The following is a 9146-nucleotide window of genomic DNA, read 5'->3' as shown; positions in this document are numbered from 1 at the left end:
CAATCTGCTGGTAGAATTCAATCACTTTAAAATAACTGTTCTGAAGACTGGATGCCTACTATTACTTTCTACAGTGTATACAAATATATAAAGTATACAAAATAAATGTATTCATTATTGAAATTAACTAATTATCTTCCTACCTGATATTGTCATGGTGCTTTTATTGCTATTTTATTCTTAGCCATAGTTTGAAAAGATAAAATGGAATTGTTGAAAGGTTTCATTAAGATATTTGAATGATTTTTTTTTATTTCATGAGGCATGGGGATCAGATAGATACATACATTAAATATATAAGATCATTTGGCAGGTAGCTTATAAAGTGGTCGTTATTATTCCTTTAATTAACAAATGCCATTTTGTGTTGGAGAGTTCAACCTAGAGACTGCTGAAATTTGAAATGTGAAAAGCCATTGTATTTTTGCTTTATTTATAAAGCAAACATTAAAAATTATAATACAGTATATATGAGTAAGCCAGAAAAAGACTAATACCGTATTTGGACATTAGGCACAAAGAAATTGTTTGGTTAAAATTTTTAAGGAAAGATGTCCTTGAGTTGATATTCTAAAATGTATTTGAATTAATTTCTTAGTTTGGCTTTACGGAAAGACCATTCACACATTTGCAAAGGTTATTTCAATCCCTGTTAATTCTTATTCGTTATTTAGATATATTTCTTCATTTGAGCTAAGGGGGGAATGGATTCTGTACTGGCATTCAGTTCCATTAGAGCTATTTCAGTTCTGAGAGATAGTATACACACAGAGGCAGGTGGAGTAAAAATATGTATGTGGGTTTTTTAAAAAAATATATCCTATTGTATTTTATCAGGAATGTTTAGAAATAAGATTTATAATTTTAGTGGAAAATGTGTGTTTCAGCTTACATATACTGAAAAGTCCATATATGCATACTGTTGCATTAACATCACTTGAAGAATTCATATTTTAATAGAAGAACCCCAGAATTGCAATTTTAGATTATAACCATAACATGCAGAAATATTGACCTCATCAACTGCTCTTAAGCTTTCTTAAGTTGGGAGATAATTTTAAAACTCTCTAATATAAGACCAAAAGAATATATATCCTCATTCTCACATTTTAGTTCAAATGGCTAACGGTCATGCCATTTTCTTAGAAGAAATAGGAATTTATGCAATTATGGTGGTAACATTTTGTTTGCACTTACATAACCATTGTCCCAATGTTCTGTACTATGTTTAGCAAATGATAATGCCACACTTTCTGTGAGTAGTTTCACAATTTCACTTCCTCTACTGGATATTTTGATAGGGGTCAACCCTACATGGGTAAAAGCACAAGAAAAAAGCAACAGTGTCCAAATGTCCCACAAGATGCAGAATCACTCAAATGTATGATGTGTCCCCATGCTTTGGAGCCTTCAGTCTTCCCCCCTCCTCTCTAATTCAATTGTACCCTCAACATGAAAGCTTTACCCATGTCTGCACTAGCTAATTAACAATGGCAACTCTATTTGCTACTTCCTCTCTCACAAGCTAGGACAGGGGTAGGCAACCTTGGCTCTTTTATGACTCATGGACTTCAACTCCCAGAATTGCCTACCGCTGAGCCCCTAGAAAATTCTACCTGAAGACCATCTATTGTATCCAATGCTTAAGATCTCTGAATTTAGAAATATCAGTTGCTAGAGGTCTTCATCTCTTTTGAAGGAACTGACTATCCTGTCTCAGGCCAATGACACACAAATACCTGAAGGGCTTGCAAAAAACAAGCACCCCCAAAACTCAGGACATTTGGCTTACAAGAGTTTGTGAGGAGTTTTATATCAAAACATATTTTATTCTTTATACTGTTTTCCTCTTCCCTTAAAATATTAACAGAATCCACAATGGTCTGAGAATCAGTGTCTCCACTTGATAACTGACAGTCAAACAAACTAAATTAATCAAATAAAAATAGCAAAAGGGAAAATCTCTTTCTCAAACTTCCTCAAACCCTCAAATAAGTTACTCAGATCTAACACACATATCAAAATATAAGATCTGCAAACACAGAGTTAATTAAGTTAGATCTTCCAGCAGAACTGCATGTTCACAATAATAAATATACCTACACACACACACACACACACACAAAACCACACACACACACACACACACACAAACCACAGACGTCTCTCAAGTATCACCCTAGAATCAGCACTTAGACACTTCACCCCGAACAAACTCCCCCTATAAAAATTTACTGCTGTACCCCATTTCTCTGCAGCCTGCCTATAATTGCAAACTATTTTGCTTTTAGAAATAAATACTTCTTTCCTCTCAGCCCCGGCCGGAGTTGGAACCCCAAATTATTCTTCTGACAAGTTTCAAATCAAAGAGGCACACAGTACAATAGTTATGTAGAGTCTGAGGGTCAGACTTGTAGAGCCAGACAAATCAGAGGCATATTTACACCACTAAGCTGTTTCCAAAGACCAGGGCTTTTTTGTCATAGAATGCTTTCTATTGCATTCTTTAAATACCATACTTATTCTATCTTATCCCAAGAGACCTTGAGTATTTTTATGGTTATCAATGTAACAGGAAGATAAGGAAGAATGCTTTGGAAGCATAAGAATATAATTGTGTTTCTAAATGTCCTACGGTCATGCAAAGGAATAGTGCATTACAGAGGAATCTGATTTGTGATGTGTGCCATGTGTTCAAGTAATGTAGCTTGAAAAATAATGGCAGTTCCATATATACATATGGCATGGTACCGCTAGTTTCTTCAGTCAACAAATTATGAAGCCCACCACACCTCATAGAACTACAATATGCTACTGAGGTGCTCATCTGGATACTATATAGTATGAATAATATTTACCTTAGAACATTAGCATACTTGAGCAAAACAACTGGGGTCATTTGAGATTTTATAGGCTCTTTAACTCAAGCTATCAGACTTCACACCAGGACATGACTCAATTAATTTAGAATCCTTTTTGCACACAAAAATAAAACCATATATACAACAGATGAAAGGCCCTTTGTAATGCAACAAATGGATGTCTCTAGATCAGGCATGTCACACTGTTGGCCCGTAGGCCAGATGCGTTGCAATGAAACCATGCCCACCCCATTGCTGGCAATGGGGAAAAAGTGCGATACATCGTGCGATGTCACATGACGTCGCACGTTTGACATGCCTGCTCTATACAGGTATAGTTGAATAAATAAATTCTAGAGCAGGCCTGTACATGCATCCTACCAAGCACCCTTGGACAGAGCACAGACTTTTTTTTAAAGTAATAAAATCACCATCACTGCCCTGAAAGTCATGTTGCCTAGTGCCTCCATGGCTTACCATGACCACGAGCTCCAACATTGTAGATGTTCCTCTAGTCACCAAATCATTGATTAGCCCACCAGCATTCCTTTGCAGACCACAAAGATTTTAAATTTATCAGTGTGGGCCTTTCTGTTCTACAAGCTGCACAGACCTCTTCTAGATTTTCCTCTTGCCTTTCCAAGTTAACTCCTTGGTCTGTCATTGAGCAAGAATTGACTTTGTAGAGAAGCATATTATCATTTGATGTATATTTAACATATGTTCTACCTTTATTTACCGATTATATAATATTTGTATGCAATCCACATGGCGAGGTTTGGGGCAACTTACAATAGAATTTTTTTTTTTAAATCATAAGATTAAAACATAAAATCAGGGCTTTTTTTTCTCATAGAACGCTCAGAATGGTGTTCTGGCACCTTTTTTTTGCACACACACACAAAAAGCTTTTGCACAAGCTATGCTACTCCCTCTATTGGCTTTCAAAAGCCTATTGGCTTTTGAAAGCCAATAGGAATTGCTGCTGAGCACGCCAAAGACCCAGCCGGCAAACGTTGCACTGGCAAGTTGTCTGCAACAAAGGTGAATTGGCAGGAACTTTGCATCCCTCCCTGCTGCCCAACTACACCATCTCAACCAGGTAAATAAGAGAGGACAAGGAGTGGGAGGTGGGTTCTGTGGAGTCCATGTGCACTCCTTCCTTGTCCTTACCTGTGTCAGCCAGGCTGGTGGCCTACCCAGTGCTGGACCTGCGCCACTGTCGCCTCACCCTGCATGCCTAAGTAGTGGCCCTGCATCACCTGGCCCACCCTGCCTCCCCCGCCCGCCGCCAGCCCCATGCAGCCCCGCCATATAGAGCGGGCCTCGCTGCTCCCATAGCACCAGCCATGCCGGCTCTGGCCCCGGGGGCAGCCTGCCACCAACACCCAAGCCCATGACCACAGCAGCGCCCCCCACGCCCCACGCCTTCTGCGCCCACCAAGATGAGAGTTGCAGCACTTTTTTTTATAGAAAAAAAGCCCTGGGATAAATTAACATGAAATATAAATGTAGAATTTGAAGATGGAAAAAAAGTGTAACAGTAAAAAGGGTTGACTTGGAAAAATGAGAAATTCTAGAGTTAACATTGATAGGTATGCCTAACTCAGTCCACAAATGCATCAAATTTAAGAGAAAATAATTCGAAATTTACCAATAAATAGTAACTTGTACAACATATAAAATTATAAATGCAGTTAGAGAATTGTAAAGACTACTGAAAGGGCTGAGGCTTCAGGGCAGGAGTCACATATCTGTGGTCACAAACTGATCTGTTTTCCTGTCAGACCTGTGGCAGTGTGTGATATGAAATTAGGGGAGCTCTTAGTGTCTCCCTCTTCGTGTCAGATTGTGTGTGGGGTTCAATAGGGATCAGTGCACTATCCTACTCAACATCTACATGGAGCCACCGGGTGAGCTCATCTGCCACCATGGAGTGAGATATCATTCCCAATTTTTATTTTTTATTTATTTATTTTTCACATTTCTCAACCAGCCATCTCCCTGAAAGAAGGACAATTATACATCTCTGCCCCTGGTGAATTAAACAATGCTTTTGATGTCTGGAGACTATGAGAGTGTTAAAGGCCTGGTTATGCTATCAAGCCTGGGGTTCCCAGGGAACCGGAGATTTGCTTAGATGATTGTATTGTTGAGGTGGCCATTCTTATCCTGTCATCAACTAGAGGTTTATACAATATTTTTTTAATACTATTTATTTCTCAATGTAGATTTCTATATTTTTAATATCTGTTGTTTTTATATTTGTGGGTTTTATTCAATTGTTGTGCACTGTCCACAGTCACTTTTGGTGAGATGGGAAGCTACACAAATTGGATAAATAAATGAATAAATAACAAAAATGGGAAACAACAGGCTTCAGCTAAATGCTGGCATGACTGCCTGGCTTTGGGTTTGGGGCTACCAATTCTGTGACTATGCCGTCCTTGCTAGTGAATGGAGTTGCACTGCCCTAAACAGACATGTGTAGTCTGGAGATCTAATCTAATCTACTGTAGTCCAGAAAGTCTAATTGTAGTCCAGTAAGATCTGGAGAGCATCAGATCATTCTGTGTTCAGCTACTTCAGTTTGTCCCACACAAATTGTATAAGATTCATAGGAATGTCCTTCCCTTTTTCTTCCCACAGTTGGCCTGACTGGATGGGTCACACTATAAACTGAATCATGACTTTCTCTTGAATTGTGAGTCAAATATAGTTTATTTTTCACTTAACTCCAATGAGTCAAATTGGGCGAGGCAACAATGCTTCTTCTTCCTACTTTCTTCCTTCAACTGTGGTATGTATGAAACTATTCAACCAAAGGTCATTATAGCAGCACTGGCAACAAAATCTCCTTACTGGCTTTCTAACTGTCTCTGATAGTAAGCTGGAGAGCATTCCATTGTCTTCATCTTTTAAAGAATATATACTATGTCTTGGAAAAGTAAAATGAGGGACAACCGATCAATTGTAATGGAAAAAAAGAATAGCCAAGAAGAACAGGAGGAAGTGCTGCAACCAAGATAACAGTCAGATAAAAGAAATCAGAGCCTGTGTCAGAAGTGTAATTTGAAAAAGTGTCCCAGACAATTTATTTTTTGTATTTTATTTATTTGTATCCTCCCTTTATTATTTTTTATGAATAACCTAAAGCATCAAACATATCTAATACACCTTCATCCTCCTATTTCCCCCATAAAAGCAACCCTGTGAGGTGAGTTGGGATGAAAGAGAGTGACTGGCCCAAGGTGACCCAGCTGTCTTTCATGGCTAAGCTGGCACTAGATCCCACCATCTCCCACTTTCTAGTTTGGTGCCTTAGCCACTAGACCAAACTGGTTGTGGTTCTCCTGAAGATAAAGGGAGGAAGGTGAAAGCAAAGTTGCAAGATTGTTGCTGTAGCCTTATATGAGTAGTATTAGCATTCATGACTGGCTTTCTGACTGAGTCTAACTTGAAGGGCTAACATCATTTTAACAATAACCATACATAAATATCATATATTTGTTTAACTAAAAATTACTCCATATCAAATAAACTATTTATTATGACTATATGGCTAGCACTCAGATAAAAATGCTGTTCAAACAAATGAACAGATCTGAAATGAATCAAATCAGGATAGGAAGAGTTTTGATGCTTTGAGCTTTGGTGTTGAAGAACACTCCTGAGAATTCTGTGGATGGCCAAGAAAACATACAAATGGATCATCAATCAAATCAAACCACAGTTCTCACTCAAAGCGCAAATAATCAGGCTCAAATTATCCTACTTGGGATACCTTATGTAAAGACCCAGCTCTCTGGGGAAGGCTGTAGGAAAGGTGAAAAGGAAAAGGAGAGGACAACCAGCAGTAAAGTGTCAATGAGCACACCATTGGGAGATTTGAAAGAACAGGTTTGAGAAAGATCATAATGGAGAAATCTTTCTATGTGATCACTAGATGATTTGAAGGCACATAATGAATCAGAATAGAGTGATAATAGATTTTTCAGACTTGAAGGAAAGCAGATAGTACATACAGAAGTGATATACTTTATCTGGCAAAAAATAAAATCTGAAGCAACCAACAAGTTCAGACATTCACAACATATGATTACGATATATTAATTTGATTGGAATTATTCCAAAAAAAATTTGATTAGGGCCATAAGTTCACTGATCAGAGAAAAATAAAACAAGAAAAATAGTAATATGTATTGGATAGGTCTATTTTCCAAATACAAGGGAAAGCAAATAGAGAAATGCAGAACTGGATAACCTGGAAGGATATATCTGAACAATGGCCATGAGAAGGGGCAAATAATGGCCATGAGAAGGTGGGAGATATAAAACTTGTTTGGGTTTCCGTGTAGAAAGAAAGAAGAAAATATCTAATTCCAGGGATTTCACAGAGCTGTTCCCCAGCAGAGGGTGCTGCATTTGACCAGGCCAAAGCAAAGATGTGGGCAAAATTTTGAAACATTGACATTGACTCTAGTACATTCCGCTAGGGAGAAAAATATAACCTATAAAGCTGGGGGGGGGGGGCAGATGTAAATTGGTTTAAAAATCAATGTCTCAAATACCATGCAGTCTTCTTTATTTAAAAATGTTCTGAAGTATCAGATATAAATACAAAAAATTGAATATCCTATACTGTAAATCATGACGAACTTTACTTCATTTGTTTGAATGAACATAGTCTACAGATTATTTAGTGAGACACAAAGCTTTAAATCTGTTATTAGTGAAATCTCACCATACACACAATGACCGCAAAGTAGTTTGTGCACGTTGCTCAAAAGAATTAAATTTATTTATCTCCCACCTTCATTATTTTTATAATAACTCAAGTTATTATAAAATACTCCTTTCTGCTGCTATCATGCCTGTCATGTATGCTATAAAGCAGTATCATTCTTTCTTGTGTGTAATTTATAAATTGTATGTAAATGTAAAAGTGAAGAAAAAAATCCAATGGAAAATTCATTGAAGGAATATAATAACAAAATACAGCATGTGGCTTTTCTGAAACTACAAAATCTTTATTTGCCTGGTTTATTTCTAAACATCTCTATTTGGTCTTTGGAAACAACTTAGTACTGTAAATATCCCTCCGATTTGTCTGGCCCCTACAAGTCTGCCTCTCAGACTCTACATAACATTCATACAATGACAATGGCATATATCAGCCCTGGGTAGATAACAAATGTAAATGGAGGTCATGACCTCTGTAAATCTTAATGCTCAGTGGTACAAAGCATTTCAAAGGGAAGAAGTATTTTTCCTTGGGACAACCCATGCAATTGTGCTCCTGAAAATACTGAGTGATAAGAGTGTTTATTCATGAAAAGCAGGTTTTTATGGTATGCATGGACGCATTTTTAAACGGCTTCAGTGCATTGTGCTTAGACTCTTGCCACTTTGAGCCTGCACTTGAGAGACTGACCTGTTAAATCATAGGATAGAATCCAAATGTTGTAATTATGTTTGATTTCAGAAACAGAAGATAATGTGTTTTCCAAAACTGCCAGTGATAGAACACACTAGGTCTATGAGCCTAGATGTCAGGATATCAAGCAACAGCAAAGTGAATCATTGAGAGAGCCAGTTTGGTCTAGTGGTTAAGGTTTCAGGCTAGAAACCAGGAGATTGTGTGTTATAGTCCTACCTTAGGCATGAAAGGCAGCTGGGTGACTTTGGATCAGTTACTGTCTCTCTCAGTCCCGGATGTCAAGCTGGGGCAACAAGCTGATCAGTCCATTCCTGTTGCAAGCAATGGATCAACACTTGGTTGATCCAAACTGAAAAGTGGATCCTGTGCTTGTGGGAGAATGCTTGGCTAGGGCAGGGAAGCAAAGTGGGGAGGGAAGTATAGTGAATCCTGGATGTTTTATGGATAAAATGTTCTTTGCAGTGCTCACAGAAGATATGTATTGGAAAACTATAGAAACAAACATATTCTTTTGATTAGAAATTCCTGGAGTGAGACAAAATATACTGCTCAAAAAATAAAGGGAACACAAGATAAGACATCCTACTATTAAATACATTACATTGTGTTGTTTAAGTGTTCCCTTTATTTTTTTGAGCAGTATATTTGCATTTGAAATCCCTTACCTTCAAATGTTTCAATTGTATCTGAAGTCACTTGAACATCTCACTAACCTAACAGTTCTAACAGTCCCCAAAAATATAAGGAGTTCCTAAGCAAGATTTGGTCATTAGTGCATTCCTTTCAATATTACTAAACTGAAATAGCAGCTAAAAGTATAAGGGGAAGAGATGGAAAGAGATGCC

The sequence above is a fragment of the Vipera berus genome (assembly GCF_964194415.1).
Source record: "Vipera berus genome assembly, chromosome: 5".
NCBI lineage: Eukaryota > Metazoa > Chordata > Lepidosauria > Squamata > Viperidae > Vipera > Vipera berus.
This window is presented reverse-complemented; position numbering follows the sequence as displayed.